Raw genomic sequence first — 22437 nt, forward strand, 5'->3', positions numbered from 1 at the left:
TCACCGGGTGAGTAACTATCACACATTGAAGAAGATATTTGTGATTGAAGCAGATTTCAAAAGGACTTGAGTCCAGCCAGTTATCTAGCCACCACAGGAGTTAGGACTAATCATCCCAGGAAATGAAAAGATCAAGTTCCTGTCTATCTATGATTAATTCATGGACAGACACATTGGGTTCTGTCCGTCGGGTTTAGTGAGCTGTGGAGACATTACACAACATCTCAGGCTGTGTTTACACAGGCAGTCCAATTATTGGCAAAAGATCTGATCTGAGTGGCAAAAAGATCAGGATTAGGCTACCTGTGTAAACTCAGCCTTAAGACACATTGGGCCAGGTTCACTCAGTACCAATGCAACATTTGCACTGGAAATATAGCATAGAAGTGGTTGACATACTGCACAGGTCTCTGACATTTAAGCCCACAAGAGTGAACCATGTTCAATATTAAGTGGGACTGTATGTCACATTGACTGAATTAAATAGGATCCTGCTTACTGAAATGAATTAATCATACCGATATTCCTGCTTACTCAAATTAATGAATTAAACTGATATTCTGTTGACAGAGGCAGAGCATGTACCCGCTAGAGTCCAAAACACTCGCTCTGTCTGCCTCCAGATCATTTTTCAATTACACCCCTGATAAATATTCCTCATAAATTGACCGTTTCTGATCCTTGAAGCAAAAACTTTTCAGCACCGATCGCCAGGAAAGGAGACATTAAGGTTGGCTGGTGAAGCACTAGCCTTAGTGAGAGGCAGACAGAGACACACCTTAAAAACCAAATGGGCCTGATTATTTACATCATAATGAGTCATACACAAGACACCTAGTTTTTACCTCACAATGAACATGATATAGAATCACACACGATGCAGATGACACATTGTGCCCCCAACTCCACTGGGGTGGCCCCTGGTGTCAGGCCCCATGTGATAATGTAGGTCAAGGTAACTGTTTGCGTGTAGCCACGGATGGCGAGAGAGAGGGGGTGATGATTGTGTTCGCTTGGGAGAGCCAAGTGAGAGAAAAATAGGTTGACAATCCTCTGGGTCACAGAGTAGGACGTACTGGAAGCAAGCATGACCGACTGACTGGCTGACAGAATAGCTCTCTGCGAATGTGGCTATTTCTTATATGCAATATTTTTAAGGCTAGCTTGGCTATTTCATGACCCGTTTTGTTATGTGTAGGGAGAGCTGTGTTTACAAAACAAATGGCAATTGCCAAGAAAGCCTATTCTAACGCGTGGCAATTCCCATGAAGGTAACTAATGAATGGCATTTCTAAACAATGGCAATTCCAACCAATGGCAATCGCAATGAATGGAGACAACGAACGGCAATCACAATGAATGGAGACAACGAATGGCAATCACAACGCAATCAAGACAAAGGAGATCAGCATCAGAGCAGATAAAACAGATCCCCGTCTCTGTGGTTTTCACTAGAGGGGGTATGTTCTTTATAGGGGCTGTCTGTCTTGTCCTTGGCAGCTGTCACTACACAGAGCCCCCTGTAGTCACGACTCACTTCTTCACTCTGAGGCAGCTAATCACTGGCATTCATGCTGTTGTTTGAGGTGACATTCCATTTCCGTAGTAGAAATCTGAGGAGCAGAACGAGCTAAGATACTGTTTGTCTGCTCCCTGTTTCTCCCTCTGCAGTTTGAGGTCAAGTTGTATTTCCATAGTCAACATGACTCTGGGGCAGAACGAGGTTCCATCTCGTTTCTCCCACTACAGTTTCGTGATTTTACATTCAGTAATCTGATGACCGTTATTTATTTATTCGACTAAATATGTTTAATTGTTACCAGATTAAATTAATGACATAACAATTAACTCATTAGGATTTTGGGGCACCACGGAAGAGGTTGTTTAACTCCTTTGGGATAGGGGGCAGCATTTTCACTTTTGGATGAATAGCGTGCCCAGAGTAAACTGCCTCCTACTGAGTCCCAGATGCTAATATATGCATATTATCATTAGTATTGGATAGAAAACACACTGAAGTTCCGAAAACTGTTTGAATGATGTCTGTGAGTATAATAGAACTTATATGGCAGGCAAAAACCTGAGAAAAAATCCAAACAGAAAGTGGGAAATCTGAGGTTTTTGAACTCAGCCCCTATCGAATTCACAGTGGGATATGGATTATTTTGGACATCCTAAGGCTTCCACTAGATGTCAACCATCTTCAGAACGTTGTTTCAGGCTGCTCATGTGAAGGGCGGCCGGATGAGGGGATTGAGTCAGAGGTCTGCCTACAGCCTCGTTCTCAGTCAAGCGCATTTGTCATGAGCGGTACCTCTCGTTCCAGTGCATTTCTACAGACAATGGAATTCTCCGGTTGAAACATTATTGAAAACTTATGATAAAAACAGCCTAAAGATTGATTCTATACTTAGTTTGACAAGTTTCTTCGACCTGTAATATAACTTTTTGAACGTTTCGTCCGAATGGACCAGATCGCACATTTGGATTTGTTTACCAAACGCCCTAACTAAAGAAGCTATTGGACATAAATGGACATAAATGATGGACATTATCGAACAAAACAAGCATTTATTGTGGAACTGCGATTCCTGGGAGTGCATTCTGATGAAGATCATCAAAGGTAAGTGAGTATTTATAATGCTGTTTATGAATAATGTTGACTACCCAACATGGCGGATATTTCTCTGGCTGGTTTGGGCTCTGAGCGCCATTCTCAGATTATGCTTTTTCCGTAATTAAAAAAAAAAAGTCTGACACAGCGGTTGCATTAAGGAGAAGTGTATCTATATTTCTAAATAAGATTTTTGGATATAAATATGAACTTCACAGAACAAAACATATGTATTATGTAACATGAAGTCCTATGCGTGTCATCTGACGAAGATCATCAAAGGTTAGTGATTAATTTTTATCTCTATTTGTACTTTTTGTGACTCCTCTCTTTGGCTGGAAAAATGGCTGGGTTTTTCTGTGAGTTGGTGGTGACCTAACATAATCGTTTGTGGAGCTTTCACTGTAAAGCATGTTTGAAATCAGACACTGTGGCTGGATTAATGAGAATTTTATCTTTAAAATGGTGCCTAATACTTGTATGTTTGAGAAATTTGATTTATGAGATTTCTGTTGATTTGTATTTGGCGCCCTGCAATTTCATTGGCTGTTGGTGAGGGGTTCCGCCAACGGAACAGGGATCCTACAGTCCTAGACAGGTTAAAGAGTCACCAATTAAACTCCATAAGATAAATCTATTACATCGATAAACAGTAATCGTATGAATCATTACCTCATTATGAACAGTCGTAACATCATGCACCTGCAAAACCCCCAGCCTTACTCATTATTCAGTACTAGACAAATTGGTTTAATTATTTATTTACTAGCTAACTAAATAACACAGAATAAACATACTCTTTACATGAGACAAAGGTCCCTAGTGGACTGACAAAATTACAGCTTGTTATAACACACAGAGAGAGCGAGAGAGGGGCACACTTATCATCGAGACATTTCAGAATTATTCTCACAGTAACGTTAATCATATAGTTTGCACACGACCCGCCATCTGTTTGGAATAAGAAGTCATGAATGTATTTACGTGTGAGTTGTATCTCTGTTGGAACAGTTGCATGGCTCCGATTGTCCAAAAGGGGTCTCCCCTTTCACGTCTTATCTTCCTGTGTTGTTCACTCTCAAAATTCCAAACCACTTTACACACGCAGCTGCAGACTGGCGGTGTCTTGGACTGGTAGGTGAGTGGATTTCTTGAGGATGCTTTCAACCATTTCAAACGTGCAGCTCTCCACCTCGCGTTTCCTGGTCTAAATGTTAATTTAGTCTGCAATGCTTTTTAGGCACTCGTCAAAACTCTTGTTATGCACTCAGTCCGTCTGACATGCTCTCTGAACTCACTCGGGGCATGGGTACTTACAGTTTATAGGAGATTTATTCTCTTAACCCTCCTAAAATAACATTCATATTTTAACAGAAATACTTTCATCATTCTTCATATTGTATTCACAGCATGTTGGATGAAAACTTGACAGATCTTTCGAAGTTATAGTATTTGGTCCATACAGTTTTTAAATGACATCACAAAATGAAAACCAATATTACATTCATTTTCCATAGTTCCCCACTGACCATTCCCCACATTCTTTATGTTAGAATTATTGTTCCATTATCCACGTTTTGGGCGGGTAAGTCTCTTTAGACAAAGGCATTCCCTTGGTTGATAATAAAGGGTAGAAAGCGTTCTCTCCTTCTTAAATTTATGACCGGGTGTGGAGGTGTCAAAACCCCCCACAGTTCCCTCCTCCTTTGCGGGTGGGAGAGGGTCTGGTTATTGTCAGCCAATGCCAAGCTGATCTGACCCATTGTGATCCTCACAGGACAGACAACAGTTTTATGTCAAACCTTGTATTTTCTATACTACAAGTGTGAGGGGGAAGAGAGAAGTGGGGGAGATGTCTATTCCATGATGTTTCTACCGCTGCAGTTTAAAGTGGAACTGACACCGTTTTAACTACTTTTGTAAAAACTTTAATCATAATGTTGGTTAAGTTCCGTACACAGAACAAGGGGCAGAACAAGCTTCAAGATGTCTATTCCCAAAGCGGTGAAAAATATCCATAAACCCAATAATTAGGCCGATACAGTGACATCGTCACAGAAGCAGTCCTTTCACCAAGTAGCTACTAATGATCCTTTATTATCAATTGGGGAGGGGATTACAAAGGTTAGGCCTAAGCTATACAGTATCAACTGGATGCAGACAGGACAAATGTTTAATTAGGAAGGTGAAGTGTGATTTGTTCCAGTCTGGTATTCCTGGGCATCAGTGTTAGTGTCTATTTACAAGTTGGGACCTCTCCGAGGTTCTCCAAGTGTGTCTGACTCACTGTCTCATGTTTGTTTTAAATTGCCAATTTGGATAGCCACCACTAACGAGCAGGAGCAATGCTTTGATTCGTGAGTTGTTGTGATTCGTGAGTTTGTGTGTGTGTACCTGTGTGTGAGTATAGTACAGTGCCAATCCCCAGGGGCTGTATAGCCGTTAGAAGCCCCATGAGCCAGGCCATCTAAAAGGACCCAGAGCCCAATAGGCCGTCATGATAAACTAAAGTTAACTACAACCAGGAGACACAGAGCTAGATACAGTGTGGGTGGATGGGAAGAGCCCAATAGGCCGTCATGATAAACTAATGTTAACTACAACCAGGAGACACAGAGCTAGATACAGTGTGGGTGGATGGGATGGGAGCCTCGGCTGCATGAAGCATCTTTGATTGGAGCACAGAACTATAGCGCTTGTTTAATGTCTAGTTTTAGGAATGACACAACTGGTGGTGCTGCGTCTGTTGTTCAAAAACACACGGTCGATTTTTATACGTTTATTTTTTATACATTTTTTGTTCTTGTCATATATTAGAAAATAATAGAGGAATGTTAGAAACTAAATGGCCACAATTTCAGAAGCTTTAAAATAGTTTTGTGCACAGGTAACACTAATGAAAATATACATTTCCTCAGTCAAGCAGCACACGATGCTGTAATTGGATCGTGCATTTTCAATTATTTGTGAAATTAGTTGAATATCTGAAGATTCCTGCAGGGGATTTTCTAAATAAAGTGTTATTCCACGCAAACCCATAGCAACCAAGCGTCCACTTAGTCCTGACTGACGTGGGTGACGATGGATGATAGTGGACCCAGCTGTAGAAAGTGACAGAAAGACAAGACTAGACCACAGGCGTGTGAGACAGTACTGAGACGTGAGAGAACCTCCTTCCAGGTGCATGGCTACTGACTATCCATCAGTATGAGTTAGTCTCTCACTCCAAGTTCAAGGACATGAAGATAAAGACACCCAGAGAGTCAGTGGGTTCTTCTCCCTTCTCCCCCGGCAGCCATCTTGTCAAAAACAGTATCTGGTGTGACAGGAGCTTCTCTCTCCCCTGCCTGTTTCAGACACTGACCAGCCTGGAGAATGTTGACGCTGAATACAGCTCATATTCTTGTGAAAAACATGACACAGTTTCTTTCTGTTGCACTGTTGAGGGCAGGGCATCTGCTTTCATTTCTGTCTTTCTCTTCACTCCGCCATGGGAACGAACACAGAGACTCGGCGGTCTGTGGGGTTTTATTGACATCTATGACATCTCCACGCTCTCAGTCTCTGCCTGCTATCTCCCCTCACTGTTGTGTCGGGTAAATAGGAGAGCCATCCAGTCATGTAGTCGTTCTGGTGTCACTGAGGCCATGTGTGTGTGAGAGTGTGTGTGTGTATGAAGGTTTGTAAATGCAGAAGTATAGGCCTTATAAGTGTGGAGGACAGATGAGCCTCTTAAAGAAGAAGTTACAGGTCTATGAGAGCCAGAAATCTTGCTTGTTTGTAGGTGACCAAATACTTATTTTCCACCATAATTTGCAAATAAATTCATAAAAAAATCCTACAAATGTGATTGTCTGGATGTTTTTCTCTCATTTTGTCTGTCATAGTTGAAGTGTACCTATGATGAAAATTACAGGCCTCTCTCATCTTTTTAAGTGGGAGAACTTGCACAATTGGTGGCTGACTAAATACTTTTTTGCCCCACTGTATATGGAAGTACTTTAGTGCCCCAAAAAAGGAGTTAATTTCTGTATTCATACAACTTGTCTTATTCCAGATTTTGTTGTGTTACAGACTGAATTCAAAATCAATTACATATATTTGTTTCTCACCCATCTACACACAATAGCCCATAATGAACACACATTTTTAGAAATGTTTGCTAATTTATTGAAAATGAAATACAGAAATATCTAATTCACACCCTGAGTCAATACATGTTAGAATCACCTTTGGCAGTGATTACAGCAGTGAGTCTTTGCGGGTAAGTCTAAGAGCTTTCCACACCTGAATTGCACATTTTTTTCAAGATCTGTCAAGTTGGTTGTTGATCATTGCTAGACAGCCATTTTCAAGTCTCGACATACAGTTTTGACTTAAATCAGCTTAAAAATCTAACTAGGCTACAAGGAACAATGTTGTCTTGGTAAGCAACCCCAGTGTGGATTTGGTCTTGTGTTTTAGGTTATTGTCCTGCTGAAAAATGAACTTGTCTCTCAGTTTCTGTTGGAACTTTTCCTGTTCTTTGCTCTATTCCGTTTATATTCAGTTTATTTTTATCCTAAAAAAACTCCCTAGTCCTTGCCGATGACATGCATACCCACAACATGATGCAGCAACCACCACGCTTGAAAATATTAAAAACAGTGATTGTGTTGGATTCGGCCTAAACCTCACACCTTATATTCAGGACATAAAGCTAATTTCTTTGCCACATTTTCTGCAGTTATACTTTAGTGCCTTATTGTAAAATACAGGATGCATTAAAAATATATAGTTTTATTATGTACAGGCTTCCTTCTTTTCACTCTGTCATTTAGGTTAGTTTTGTGGAGTAACTAAGATTTTGTTGATCCATCCTCAGTTCTCTCCCAACACAGCCATTAAACTTCGCAACTGTTTTAAAGTCACCATTGACCTCACAGAGAAATCCCTGAGCGGTTTCCTTCCTCTCCGGCAACTGAGTTAGGAAGGACGCATGTGTCTTTGTAGTTACTGAGTGTGTTGATATACCACCCTCAAAAGGGATATTCAATGCTTAAAAGGCCGCTAAAATGTTGAAATCTGGTTATTTTTTGTAAGGAAAATATCGGTTATCAGTATCGGCCAAAAATGTCATATCGGTGCATCCCTAGCCCTTACAATTCCATTAGTCAGCTTAGTAGAAACCCAGCCCTGGGCCCTTACAATTCCATTAGTCAGCTTAGTAGAAACCCAGCCCTGGGACTTACAATTCCATTAGTCAGCTTAGTAGAAACCCATCCATGGGCCCTTACAATTCCATTAGTCAGCTTAGTAGAAACCCATCCATGGGCCCTTACAATTCCATTAGTCAGCTTAGTAGAAACCCATCCATGGGCCCTTACAATTCCATTAGTCAGCTTAGTAGAAACCCATCCATGGGCCCTTACAATTCCATTAGTCAGCTTAGTAGAAACCCATCCATGGGCCCTTACAATTCCATTAGTCAGCTTAGTAGAAACCCATCCATGGGCCCTTACAATTCCATTAGTCAGCTTAGTAGAAATCCCAGCCCTGGGCCCTTACAATTCCATATGTCAGCTTAGTAGAAACCCAGCCCTGGGTCCTTACAATTCCATTAGTCAGCTTAGTAGAAACCCAGCCCTGGGGCCTTACAATTACATATGTCAGCTTAGTAGAAACCCAGCCCTGGGCCCTTACAAGTGCGCTTCCGGGAAGAGACCGTTGTCTGGTTAAACGTTTTTTGTCCATAGCACTCGTGATTGCAGAGTTTGAAAAATAAAAGTCCACTGGATTGTTGCAAATAATCATGATATCATTCTGCCAGGTAGGCAGGCATAGGCTACTTTGTAGTTAACATTTAATTGAGAAGGTTTTTGAGAAAGCCTTCCCATCTCTACCAGAAGAAGGTTATCATTAGCATCATTCTCTAACGGCTAACACAATGTGCAGACATAGGTGCACACCGCACAAATACGGGCATTCCTGTGTCTTTTCAGAAAGTTGCATGAAAATACAAAATCACTGATGCATTCTGTTCAAGTCTTATTATTCCCTCGGGCAAATTTATACATTTTTGAATAAGTTCAATATATTTTCGTTGATTTCCTACTAATTTCAATACATTTTGGAATACTGTTGAATTCCGTTTTAGTGTCAGGATTCTGTGATTCCATCCATGTTCTCCGGCAACGTAGATTTTATATGGCCCCACAGAAGGCTATTAGCAAGCGTACAACAGAGAGCAGGCGCCACCTTCCAAAGCTCCCATAGGAAATACATAATACCCCTCATATCCTCCAATCAGTTCTCATGACCATCAATACAACTGTTGGGGCCTGGAACATTCATGAGAAGAACACCATGTCTGAGTCCCAAAATGGCACCCTATAGTGCACTAGTTTTCATCAGAGCCCCATGGACCCTTGTCAAAAGAAGTGCACTATAAAGGGAATAGGATGCCATTTGGAATACAACCAGGCTGTCTAGCTGTCTGTCTCTATGTATCGCCATCAGACACAGGAAGAACGGCTGTGAGACTCATGGTGACAAGGCAATATTTCATCAGATTTGTCTGATTAAGAACATGGCTAGAACCGCTGTAGGAACGTGGCTAAAAGCTCAGTTTCACCTTTGAAGACTAGAGACAGCAGCCTAGTCTTAGGAGAAAGGAGGCAGGTGGTTTAGCAATGGTAGAGGAGAGCAGATATGGAAAACTCTTTGCACATTGAATCCTCTGCTCTAAGACTTACCTAACACTAATAACAATTGCAACAGTTGTCATAAATAAACAGTCATGACACATGACTTTAAAGTGACTTTAAACTGTCGTCACACAAACCGTTCGTTCTCTTCGCTAGGTCAGCTAAAGTTTTAAGTTCTCTTTCAAGTATTCAATTCGGTATTTCACTTACGGGAAACACCCCCATCGTATTTGTCAGAAGCCTTTATCCACTACGCCAGCCATACTTGGCTGGACGTCGAGACTTGTCCATTGGGAAAGGGTGGAAGTCGAGACTTGTCCATTGGGAAAGGGTGGACGTCGAGACTTGTCCATTGGGAAAGGGTGGACGTCGAGACTTGTCCATTGGGAAAGGGTGGACGTCGAGACTTGTCCATTGGGAAAGGGTGGACGTCGAGACTTGTCCATTGGGAAAGGGTGGACGTCGAGACTTGTCCATTGGGAAAGGGTGGACGTCGAGACTTGTCCATTGGGAAAGGGTGGACGTCGAGACTTGTCCATTGGGAAAGGGTGGACGTCGAGACTTGTCCATTGGGAAAGGGTGGACGTCGAGACTTGTCCATTGGGAAAGGGTGGAAGTCGAGACTTGTCCATTGGGAAAGGGTGGAAGTCGAGACTTGTCCATTGGGAAAGGGTGGACGTCGAGACTTGTCCATTGGGAAAGGGTGGAAGTCGAGACTTGTCCATTGGGAAAGGGTGGAAGTCGAGACTTGTCCATTGGGAAAGGGTGGACGTCGAGACTTGTCCATTGGGAAAGGGTGGACGTCGAGACTTGTCCATTGGGAAAGGGTGGAAGTCGAGACTTGTCCATTGGGAAAGGGTGGACGTCGAGACTTGTCCATTGGGAAAGGGTGTCCCTCTAACTCGATAAAAAGGTCAGACGAAGCGTTTCAGTCATTCAAACACCTCTTCTTGATTTTCATCAGAAAGCTTACCACGACACGACTGCATTTTCCGGAATTAGCTAAACTGTCCACAGACGTGAGTTTAGAACTCATTCGCTAGGCACTATTCTCTGGACTGTACGGTGGTGGCAATGTTCCTTTTCCTTCACCAGAGTTAAAGGAAAATGTTTAGAGAGAGGAACGGGTACAGCTGTAACATGGCTCAACTCATTCACAAACAAATTATCCGCATCCAAACCCTGACTGGATGTTAGCAAGCTAGTCACCATGCTCGATAGCTTTTCTGTTTGAATTTTTTACAAGCTACACCAAGCTATCTTTTCGAAATCGGTCTTTTCGAAAACAGTATCTGGCCATTACACAGAGTACCACCGTCCTAGATAACCCATTAATCGCTATCTGACTACCTACCACGCTATTTGTTTCTGACAGCTAAAAACATCCCGGCTATGGTGACAAAAGCATCTCCCACTCCAAACGAGGAGAAGCTCCCGGCATGAATCTGCTCCTGTGGAAACAAGATATTGGCCGAGGACACCAACTCGGTGTGCTCTGCTTGCCTTGGGCTGCAACATGCCCAGGAAGCTGTCTCTCCCGGCTATTGTCCACACTACTATCGCAACCAAGCTATAGGCCAAGGGATGCAGTCATGTTATTTCTCACAAAATCAAAAAACAAAACAGGGTGCCTCCTATAACGCCACCAGAGGGAGTTACAGCACCTTCTGTGGTGATAGGTCACATAAGCACTCTCTCAGTGCGGGTCATCCGAGCAGTGTGTTGCCTTTTGGTTCCAAAAGATGGGACTGGCATACGCCCAATCCTAGATCTAAGCGCTTTAAAACGGACGCATGGGAAAGTATACGTTCAGAATGTTGACACGTATCTGTCAACCCGAAGGACACTTACTTTCACATCTCAATATACCCTTCTCACAGGAAATTTAGCAAATTTGCTTGTCAATGCGTAATATACGAATTTTGGCATTTCACTATCATCTCAGGGTTTTACAAAGTGTACCGAGGCAGCCATAGCTCTGAGAGAGGGGCATTCAGCTGATGACGTACATAGGCGATTGGCTGCTATGCGCTCAATCGGGAACAAGATGTCTTAAAACACAGTCAGCTGCTCTTGGAACTCCTCGCATTTCCAGGTTTCAGAATAAACACAGTAAAGAGCGTTCTGATTCCCACGCAGACAATCTCTTTCCTAGGTTTAACCCTAGATTCAGTATCAATACAAAGCAATCTCTTTCCTAGGTTTAACCCTAGATTCAGTATCAATACAAAGCAATCTCTTTCCTAGGTTTAACCCTAGATTCAGTATCAATACAAAGCAATCTCTTTCCTAGGTTTAACCCTAGACTCAGTATCAATACAAAGCAATCTCTTTCCTAGGTTTAACCCTAGATTCAGTATCAATACAAAGCTTGCCTTTCAGTGGAATGTATAAGAACATTCCATAATTGCCTAGCATTGTTTCGTAAAGGGAACCTGGTCTCTTTCAAAACATACTTGAGGCTGCTAGGGTTGATGGCATCAGCTTTAGTAGTCATCCCATTAGGAAGCTTGAATATGAGAGGGTTTCAACGCTGAGTCTCTTCTCTAGGTCTGAGCCCAATACGTCACAAACAACACCATGTACAGATCTCCATAGATCTCCTGGAGACACCCGATGTTTCTGTCACAGGGTGTCCAGATGGGCGCTGTTTTATCCAGAAAAGTAGTCACGAAGGACACATATCTCTCGGATTGAGATGCGACTCACGAGGACAGAACGGTGACCCAATCTCGTCCTACTCACAAACTGCATGGAACTCCTTGCAGCATTAAAGTTGTTCCTCACATTTCTGGAGGGTCGTCATGTTCTAGTCAGAACAGACAATACCACCGTTGTGGATTACATAAACAGACTAGGGGGACTGCAATCCCCACACACTGGCACACAGACTGATTATGCGGAGCAGTGTACACCTCCAGTCACAGAGAGCTACTCATGTACCTGGAGTACTGAATCTGGGGGCAGATTTACTCTCCAGAGGGAACCTCTGCGGAACTTAACCAATATTATGATTCAAGTTTTTGCAAAAGTAGTTAAAACGGTGTCAGTTCCACTTTAAACTGCAGCGGTAGAAACATCATGGAATAGACATCTCCCCCACTTCTCTCTTCCCCCTCACACTTGTAGTATAGAAAATACAAGGTTTGACATAAAACTGTTGTCTGTCCTGTGAGGATCACAATGGGTCAGATCAGCTTGGCATTGGCTGACAATAACCAGACCCTCTCCCACCCGCAAAGGAGGAGGGAACTGTGGGGGGTTTTGACACCTCCACACGCGGTCATAAATTTAAGGAGAGAACGCTTTCTACCCTTTATTATCAACCAAAGGAATGCCGGTCTAAAGAGACTTTTACCCGCCCAAAACGTGGATAATGGAACAATAATTCTAACAAAGAATGTGGGGAACTATGGAAAATAAATGTAATATTGGTTTTCATTTTGTGATGTCAGTAAAAACTGTATGGACCAAATACTATAACTTCGAAATGAACCCCCTTAATCTGTCAAGTTTTCATCCAACATGCTGTGAATACAATATGAAGAATAATGAAAGTATGTCTGTTTAAATATGAATGTGATTTTAGGAGGGTTAAGAGAATCAATCTCCTATAAACTGTGCATAAGTAAGTACCCATGCCCCGAGTGAGTTCAGAGAGCATGTCATACGGACGGAGTGCATAACAAGAGTTTTGACAAGAGTGCCTAGAGACTCACTGCTGTAATCACTGCCAAAGGTGATTCTAACATGTATTGACTCAGGGTGTGAATTGCCGACGAAATTAACATTTAGACCAGGAAACGCGAGGTGGAGAGCTGCACGTTTGAAATGGTTGAAAGCTTCCTCAAGAAATCCACTCACCTACCAGTCCAAGACACCGCCAGTCTGCAGCTGCGTATGTAAAGTGGTTTGGAATTTTGACTATCTACCCGAGGGGGAAGAGGCGAGAAGCTCACCTCAGACAATCACTGGCACAGCTGATTAGCTTTCTTAGATTCGCTTTTCTCAATATCTGACTTAAGTGAGACTATCCTACTACGCTCATCACCAATGGGAACTGTAGACATGGCTGGTTATCTTCCAGAGTGAACAACACAGGAGGCTAAGACGTGAAAGGGGAGACCCCTTTTGGACAATCGGAGCCATGCAACTGGAACAGCTGTTCCAACAGCTGTCCAACAACTCGAACGTAAATACATTCATGACTTCTTATTCCAAACGGATGTCGGGTCGTGTGCAAACTATATGATTAACGTTACTTTGAGAGTAACAAAAAAAGAAAACACTATGAAGATTCTAAAACTGTTTGAATGATGTCTGTGAGTATAACAGAACTCATATGGCAGGGGAAAACCTGAGAATAAATCCATCCAGGAAGAGGGAAATCTGAGGTTTGTAGTTTTTCAACTCACTCCCATTCCAATATACAGTGCCGGTGGGGTCATTTTGCACTTCCTAAGGCTTCCACTAGATGTCAACAGTCTTTAGAACCTTGTTTGAGGTTTCTACTGTGAAGGGGGGCTGAATGAGAGGGGATTGAGCCAGGTGTCTGGCAGAGTGCCATGGGCTCGTGACGCGTGTGAGAGTTACCTCATGTGAGAGTTACCTCATGTGAGAGTTACCTCATGTGAGAGTTACCTCATGTGAGAGTTACCTCATGTGAGAGTTACCTCGCGTTCCATTGCTTTTCTACAGACAAAGGAATTCTCCGGTTGGAACATTATTGAAGATTTATGATAAAGACATCCTAAAGATGGATTCTATACTTCGTTTGACATGTTTCTACGACCTGTAATATAACTTTTTGGACTTTTCGTCCGACCTTTTGGCTGGACCTGTCCGCTGGTCGTGAATTTGGATTTGTGAACTGAACGAGCTAACAAAAAGGCGGTATTTGGAAATAAATGATGGACTTAATCGAATAAATCATACATTTACTGTGGAACTGGGATTCCTGGGAGTCATTCTGATGAAGATCATCAAAGGTAAGTGAATATTTATAATGCTAATTCTGACTAATGTTGACTCCACAACATGGCAGATATCTTTATGGCTTGTTTGGGCTCTGAGTGCTGTACTCAGATTATTGCATGGTGTGCTTTTTCCGTAAAGTTTTTTGAAATCTGACACAGCGGTTGTATTAAGGAGAAGTTTATCCAAAGTTCCATGTATAATAGTTGTATCTTTCATCAATGTTTATTATGAGTATTTCTGTAAATTGATGTGGCTCTCTGCAAAATCACCACATGTTTTGGAACTACTGAACATAACACGCTAATGTAAACTGAGATTTTTGGATATAAATATGCACTTTATCGAACAAATCATACATGTATTGTGTAACATGAAGTTCTATGAGTGTCATTTGATGAAGATCATCAAAGGTTAGTGATTCATTTTATCTCTGCTTTTTGTGACTCCTCACTTTGGCTGGAAAAATGGCTGTTTTTCTGTGATTAGGTGCTTACCTAACAATCGTTTGTGGTGCTTTCGCTGTAAAGCCTTTTTGAAATCAGACACTGTGGCTGGATTAACGAGAATTGTATCTTTAAAATGGTGGAAAATACTTGCCTTGCTTGAGGAATTTTAATTATGAGATTTTTGGTTGTTTTGAATTTGGCGCCCTGCACTTTCACTGGCTGTTGGGGGGTGGGACGCTACCGTCCCACATTTCCCAGAGAGGTTAAGACCACAACGCAAGATATTTCATTCAGACAATAAAGCTAGAAACAGTACATTTTTCTAGGTGCACTGGTGCTCCCCCGCAAAAAATCCAGGATGCACAGCAAAGTATTTAGCCGCATATTGCAAAGATGATCTTAACTGGGAGAGATATGAGGCGGGGGAGACTAAATTAATATAGCTTTATCAGCATTGAAATCAGAAATATTTAGCGTTATGGTTTGCATATTATCACCAACAAGGTACTAGGGTAGTGAATTGATGTAAGCTTCAGCTGTTAACTAGCAAGGAAAGCAAGGAATCTTTGTGGGCTACCAGTATCTTCTTGCACCTGTATGGACATTGTTTTGTGAACAGTAATTAAAGTTTCAACATTTTCTACATGCTGTGATGATATTCAAGTGTGTTAACTTCAGTGCAGCATGAGTGGTGATGCAGTCCAGACTCCCAGTGAGTTCAGTGGTTCCTCAGGACAGACTCGAGTCAGTATGAGAAGGGAACGACCGCAAACGAAAATGAAAGACCAGCAATCCAGCTCATAAAGTTATACATACAGGTAGCAGCTATCGGATGTCTTTTTTTTTGTTTTGCGTTTGGACATTTACAAGCAAATGTGAACGAGAGACATTGTGCAAATGAACCAAGTTTTGACGCATGCTTGTCTGAAGTAAGAAGAGCACCTGCTCTGGAGCAACATGTGTACATGCTGTGTCTGTGTGGAGTCGCTAAGGCAACGGGCCTGCCTGCTCTGCTCAGAGAAGAGGTTGGGAGGAGCAGACTGAGGGGCTGAGAACAGTGAGGAGAAAAAAAAAAAACCAAGTAAAATCAAGATAGCAGCAGTGGCAGCTTCACAGATAACTCATCCAAAAGAGCTTTGACTTCTCAAACACGGCAGAAAGCCAACACTATTTGAAGCATCCAATACAACAAAAAAATTATCTATGTTGTTTTTTTTGTATTATGCAAATGTTATTTCCTCAGGGGCCCCGACATTGACCTTCAGGGGTTAATAGTTAGTGTGGAGGAGGTGTTGTTGCTAATCCTCACTGCCTGTGGTCTGCCCTTCAGGAAGTCCAGGATCCCGTTACAGAGGGTGGTATCCAGACCCAGGGCTCTGAGCTTGGTGACGAGCTTGGAGTGAACAATAGTGTTGAATGCTGAACTGTAATCAATGAACAGCATTCTCAAATAGGTGTTCCTCTTGACTAGATGTGTAGCGGCTGTGTGAATAGTGATGGAAATGGCATCTTCCATGGATCTGTTGGAGTGGTAGGCTAATTAGAGTGGGTCCAGTGTGCCTGGCCTTGATGTGGGCCATGACAAGCCTCTCAAAGCACTTCATGATGACCGGGGTAAGTGAAATGGGGCGAGTCATTTGGGCACGTCACCTTGTTTTTCTTGGGCACTGGGACGATGGTCTCCTTGAAGCAGGTGGGGACTGATGTCTGAGAAGATGCATGCCAGCTGGTCAGCACACACTCTGAGGACGTGGCCAGGGATGCCGTCAGGGCTGGCGGATTTGTAAGTATTCACTCTTTTGAGCATTTCCCTCCTGTAAGTCTCGGAGAGCGAAAGCACCTAGACGTCAGGAGCAGCGGGAGTCTTCCTGAATGGCTCAGTATTGTTTGCCTCGAAGCGAGCATAGAATGTGTTGAGCGTGTCTGGGAGGGAAGCTTCAGCGGGCACCACAGAGCTGGATTTGCCTAAACCAGCTAGACATACTGCTATCCAACCAGCTTACCTAATACCTAAAACAGTGAAAAGGCACTAGGTGGGCCAAATGCTACACCTGGTTAAGTCTTCTACAAATAATTTACAATTCAAACAGTGCAGTTTTACATTTGTTAACTTAATGTTTTCCTTTTGAGCCATTTATCTATGAGTCAATGTAAGGCAATACATACAAAAAAATACAATATTACAGAAAACAATGTACCCAATGAATACACAAAGAAAAAGAAAATACTTTTTATATGTCATAACAGTCTGTAGTCATAAGCTGTTATGACTATTATATGACATTGTTATGACAGTGTTATGTAATGCTAATGGTCGCATTGCTTAATGAACAGCCTTCACTAAGCAGGCCTGACCCAGGAGAAGGATGTTGTTGTTATGACGTCGTATCATTGGTCAGATATGACTGAATCCCCCTCAAGCATAGCCTAACACACAACAATAATTTATTATTTAACTAGGCAAGTCAGATGAGCAAATTCTTATTTACAATGACAGCCTACCCCTAATATGTTGTATAGTACTACAAACACTGAAAAGTGTACTAGAGACTACAAGGCTATACTAGATTAGAAGCAGGGTCAATCCATTTGAATTCAATATTATTTTTTATTTTTTTTGGGGGGGGGGGGCGATAATAAGGTAGTTTATTGGGGATAAATTAAAATAAGATATGCATTGAGGAGTTTTAATTTGAATTTCAGTTTACTTTCTTGCGAAAGTCTTGTAAATAACAATATTTATTTTCTGTGTCATACGCTACTGATCTATTTATCTTCCAACAGGCGCGTGTACCCGTGGACACTCACGCCCCCGTGGAGCTCAATATGGACACTCACGCCCCCATGGAGCTCAATATGGACACTCACGCCCCCATGAGGCTCAATATGGACACTCACGCCTCCGTGGAGCTCAATATGGACACTCACGCCCCCGTGGAGCTCAATATGGACACTCACGCCCCCGTGGAGCTCAATATGGACACTCACGCCCCCGTGGAGCTCAATATGGACACTCACGCCCCCGTGGAGCTCAATATGGACACTCACGCCCCCGTGGAGCTCAATATGGACACTCACGCCCCGTGGAGCTCAATATGGACACTCACGCCCCGTGGAGCTCAATATGGACACTCACGCCCCGTGGAGCTCAATATGGACACTCACGCCCCGTGGAGCTCAATATGGACACTCACGCCCCGTGGAGCTCAATATGGACACTCACGCCCCGTGGAGCTCAATATGGACACTCACGCCCCGTGGAGCTCAATATGGACACTCACGCCCCGTGGAGCTCAATATGGACACTCACGCCCCCGTGGAGCTCAATATGGACACTCACGCCCCCGTGGAGCTCAATATGGACACTCACGCCCCCGTGGAGCTCAATATGGACACTCACGCCCCCGTGGAGCTCAATATGGACACTCACGCCCCCGTGGAGCTCAATATGGACACTCACGCCCCCGTGGAGCTCAATATGGACACTCACGCCCCCGTGGAGCTCAATATGGACACTCACGCCCCCGTGGAGCTCAATATGGACACTCACGCCCCCGTGGAGCTCAATATGGACACTCACGCCCCGTGGAGCTCAATATGGACACTCACGCCCCCGTGGAGCTCAATATGGACACTCACGCCCCCGTGGAGCTCAATATGGACACTCACGCCCCCGTGGAGCTCAATATGGACACTCACGCCCCCGTGGAACTCAATATGGACACTCACGCCACCATGGAGCTCAATATGGACACTCACACCCCCATGGAGCTCAATATGGACACTCGCGCCCCCATGAGGCTCAATATGGACACTCACGCCCCCACGAGGCTCAATATGGACACTCGCGCCCCCATGAGGCTCAATATGGACACTCACGCCCCCATGAGGCTCAATATGGACACCCATGCGCGTACCCGTGGACACTGAACCTTGCGGCTCAATATGGACACTCGTAACCATGGAGCTCAATATGGACACTCACGGCCCCATGGAGCTCAATATGGACACTCATAACCTTGCAGCTCAATATGGACACTCATAACCTTGCAGCTCAATATGGACACTCAACCATGCTGCTCAATATGGACACTCAACCATGCTGCTCAATATGGACACTCAACCATGCTGCTCAATATGGACACTCAACCATGCTGCTCAATATGGACACTCATAACCATGCGGCTCAATATGGATTCTTATATAACCGCCTTTGCTGCGGGGGTCCGGGCGCATGCCCCATGGGAGATTGTTTTTGGTCGAACGACTGAGGTCACTTCTGGTGACTTTTTAAAAATACATTCTACTCCAAGAAGCATGAAAATTTTTCTCAGGAAAATGTAACTATGTCAACACCATCTGAAATACACTAACTGATGCGCGCGCACGTGTGCCAGGAGCCGCTGAGGTCACCTAAAGCTGGTCAAACACTCAATGGACCAATCACAAGTCATATCCTCCAATGCCACTCCCACTGCCTGTTAGGATTCTGTGTGTGTGTGTGTGTGTGTGTGTGTGTGTGTGTGTGTGTGTGTGTGTGTGTGTGTCAGAGCTATCAAATTAACTCGTTATGTATTAGGAAGTGTCAGGCTGTCTGAAGATCTATTACCCAACGGCAGTGGACACCCACACACTCCTCCTCCTCATCCTCCTCCCCATCTACATGCTCAGTGTCCTGTAACATGACGAGCCATGGGGAATTTATCCTCCTCCTCCTCCTCCTCCCATCTACATGTTCAGTGTCCTGTAACATGACGAGCCATGGGGAATTTATCCTCCCGCCCAGCCTCGGCTCCATCTGTGACTGTGGTCCGCGTGGAGTCGACCCAGGCTGTAGCCTCCACACCTGGGGAACCTCAGACATGCTCCATCACCCACAGTCCACATCAGAGCTGCTCTAACTTCAACAGAGATCCAGAGGACAGTTGACTATCTGCTCCATTTCTTTGCATAAGAACGTGAACGCCAGAGATCACCTAGATCACACTCTGCTTTTCCCAGAAGGCATCCACTGAGAGACTGGGAGATTTCACTGGAAGGACCTGAGAGAAGACATCATCCGTAGTCCCTCTCTATTGTAAAAAGAGATCTACAGAGAAAACATCATCCGTAGTCCCTCTCTATTGTAAAAAGAGATCTACAGAGAAGACATCATCCGTAGTCCCTCTCTATTGTAAACAGAGTTCTACAGAGAAGACATCATCCGTAGTCCCTCTCTATTGTAAAAAGAGATCTACAGAGATGACATCATCCGTAGTCCCTCTATTGTAAAATGAGATCTACAGAGAAGACATCATCCGTAGTCCCTCTCTATTGTAAAATGAGATCTACAGAGAAGACATACATGATTTCAACATCTCCTCCTTTCTCTCTGCTGTAAAGGTCACAGCTACAACTGGGGAAGTCATTCTACTGTCCACTAGGGAAGATAACTGCTCAGCCTCCAATCAGCCTGGCTCAGAGAGGCTGTCTGTCACTTACAGACTGGAGCTACTGTAAACAGTTCATGTTGCTCTGGACTAGTGGAGACACTGAACACTATGAGGTGAGAGCAAAGACCTTTACCTAGCCTTTCTGCTAGGGTTATTCTGACCTGGTGGAGTGGAGCATGGGAAAGAGCAAGTGAGAACGAAGATTTAGAGAAAGAGAGAGGTATTGAAAAGGAGAGGAAGGGTAAAGAGAGGGAGAAGGTTGAAGAAAGAGAGCAAAAGAAGGCGAGAGAGAGAGAGAGAGAGAGAGGAGAGAGAGAGGAGAGAGAGCTCACCTGGAGGACAGGTAAAGGAATAGCTAAGATCATATTGAAGAGGAGCGTGACCGTGTGGAAGACTTCCTAGCACCGGAGAGACATATCTGGGAGATGACATATCTGCTGTGAGTAGCCTGTCTTTCACATCTTTTAATGACTCAGGAAATTAAAAAAATAAATCACTGAACAAGTGCTTAACTATAGTATGCCTACTGCTAGTGTTTGATTTAAACAGTTAAATTGCTCTGGTATAATAAAATACCTATTTCAGGGGAATTAGTCAATATTTGATGAGCTTATGCGGAATTAGATCACAGGATGACCTAGATTGGCATATAATTCTGACAAATATTTAATGACAATATTGCACAACTTAATGTTTTTTTTCCCCCAGAGGAAAACAAATAAGCTAGGCTACAGTAGTTTAATACCTGTAATTGTTTTTCTTCTCTCCCAAAAGTAAGCTATAGGCTACCTATAGAACTATAAAAGAGATAATTATATTTATACAGATATACCCTCATGTCCTGTATGCAGATTATGACTCATTAAGCTCCCAAATGCTAAGAGCCTAAATCAAATTCAGAGTTCACATACACCGAGACGCGATAGACTAGCGTCCCATTGTGACCTACTGGCCGCGGGGGACACACCTCCCCAAAATACCCAGCCAATGCGGCTTCGCATAAGCATCCTCTACTCATTTAAAACGTGACAGTTGGAGAAACAGTTCCGCTCTATAAATTCAAGAAGCTGTGTGCATCCAACATTCTACAAGCCTGTTGTGAGTTACGCATTCTGGACTGATAAGACACTCAACCTGACTCAACCTCTGAGAAAAGGTTTCTAAAGAGGATCCATCTTTGAAACCATAGAAACCGAAGCCACAAAAGAGGCAGTTGGAGACTCGTCGTTACAGACTCACAGCTCATTGTCTGATGTGGTGGAGAGCTGGGATGGATGGGAAACAGTGGTTCACAGGTCTGGTAACCACATCTATACCTGGATGTGGTAAATCTATCTGCTCTCCACACTGTGCCTGTTGAAGTGTAACCAAGAGCTCGTAACCAAGACTTCATAACCACAACACTAAAAAGAAGGCTATCCACATAGCTTGTTTGGGATTGAAACATTGCTGTTGTTGATTTTTCTCCTTGTATAATTGATCATGGAATACGTCACGCGGCTTTGTTGTAATGTAATATCATTTATTTTTTGTCATGTTTGCATTAGTTATTTTATTCTTACTCTCTAAGGGCTCTGTTAAATCTGTATCGCTGAAATGTAAAAAAGGTCAATTCCCATCCTGTAGACATGCGCAGTTTTTACCTCTTCGTTGACACAGGAACATTCCCTTTACCTTCCAACCCCGCTGTAATGCTGAACCACCACCATATGGATTGAATAAAGCCCTTAGTGTCCCTAGCTACACTACATGATTAAAAGTATGTGGACACCTGCTTGTCAAACATCTCATTCCGAAATCATGGGCATTAATACGGAGTTCACCCCCCCCTTCCCCTTTGCTGCTATAACAGCCTCCACTCTTCTGGGAAGGCAATGTTGGAACATTGCTGCGGGGACTTGCTTCCATTCAGCCACAAGAGCATTAGTGAGGTTGGTGCACTGATGTTGGGGCGATTTGGCCTGGCTCGCAATCGGCGTTTCAATTCATCCCAAAGGTGTTCGATGGGGTTGAGGTCAGGGCTCTGTGCAGGACAGTCAAGTTCTTCCACACCAATGGAAGGAGTCCACTGGCGGCGAGCTTTACACCACTCCAGCCAACGCTTGGCATTGCACATGGTGATCTTAGGCTTGTGTGCAGCTGTTCGACCATGGAAACCTATTTCATTAAAATCCAGACGAACAGTTCTTATGCTGACGTTGCTTCCAGAGGCAGTTTGTAACTTGGTAGTTAGTGTTGCAACTGAAGACAGACAAAAAGATTGCACGCTACGCGCTTCAGCA

At 43.5% G+C, this 22437-nt stretch overlaps 2 protein-coding genes across 2 annotated transcripts in view; one reads left to right on the top strand and one right to left on the bottom strand.

Moving 5' to 3' along the window:
* The window catches only part of aven (apoptosis, caspase activation inhibitor), a 48049-nt gene that overhangs the window by 14580 nt on the left and 11032 nt on the right, over positions 1-22437 (bottom strand). The gene's annotated exons all lie outside the window — the stretch shown is intronic.
* The window catches only part of LOC118387134 (muscarinic acetylcholine receptor M5-like), a 15502-nt gene continuing 13241 nt past the window's right edge, over positions 20177-22437 (top strand). The window contains exon 1 of the mRNA XM_035775303.2: positions 20177-20594. The gene's annotated coding sequence lies outside the window, so the exon portion shown is untranslated. The remainder of the gene's footprint in view (positions 20595-22437) is intronic.

This window comes from Oncorhynchus keta, chromosome 8 (genome assembly GCF_023373465.1).
Source record: "Oncorhynchus keta strain PuntledgeMale-10-30-2019 chromosome 8, Oket_V2, whole genome shotgun sequence".
Taxonomy (NCBI): Eukaryota; Metazoa; Chordata; class Actinopteri; order Salmoniformes; family Salmonidae; genus Oncorhynchus; species Oncorhynchus keta.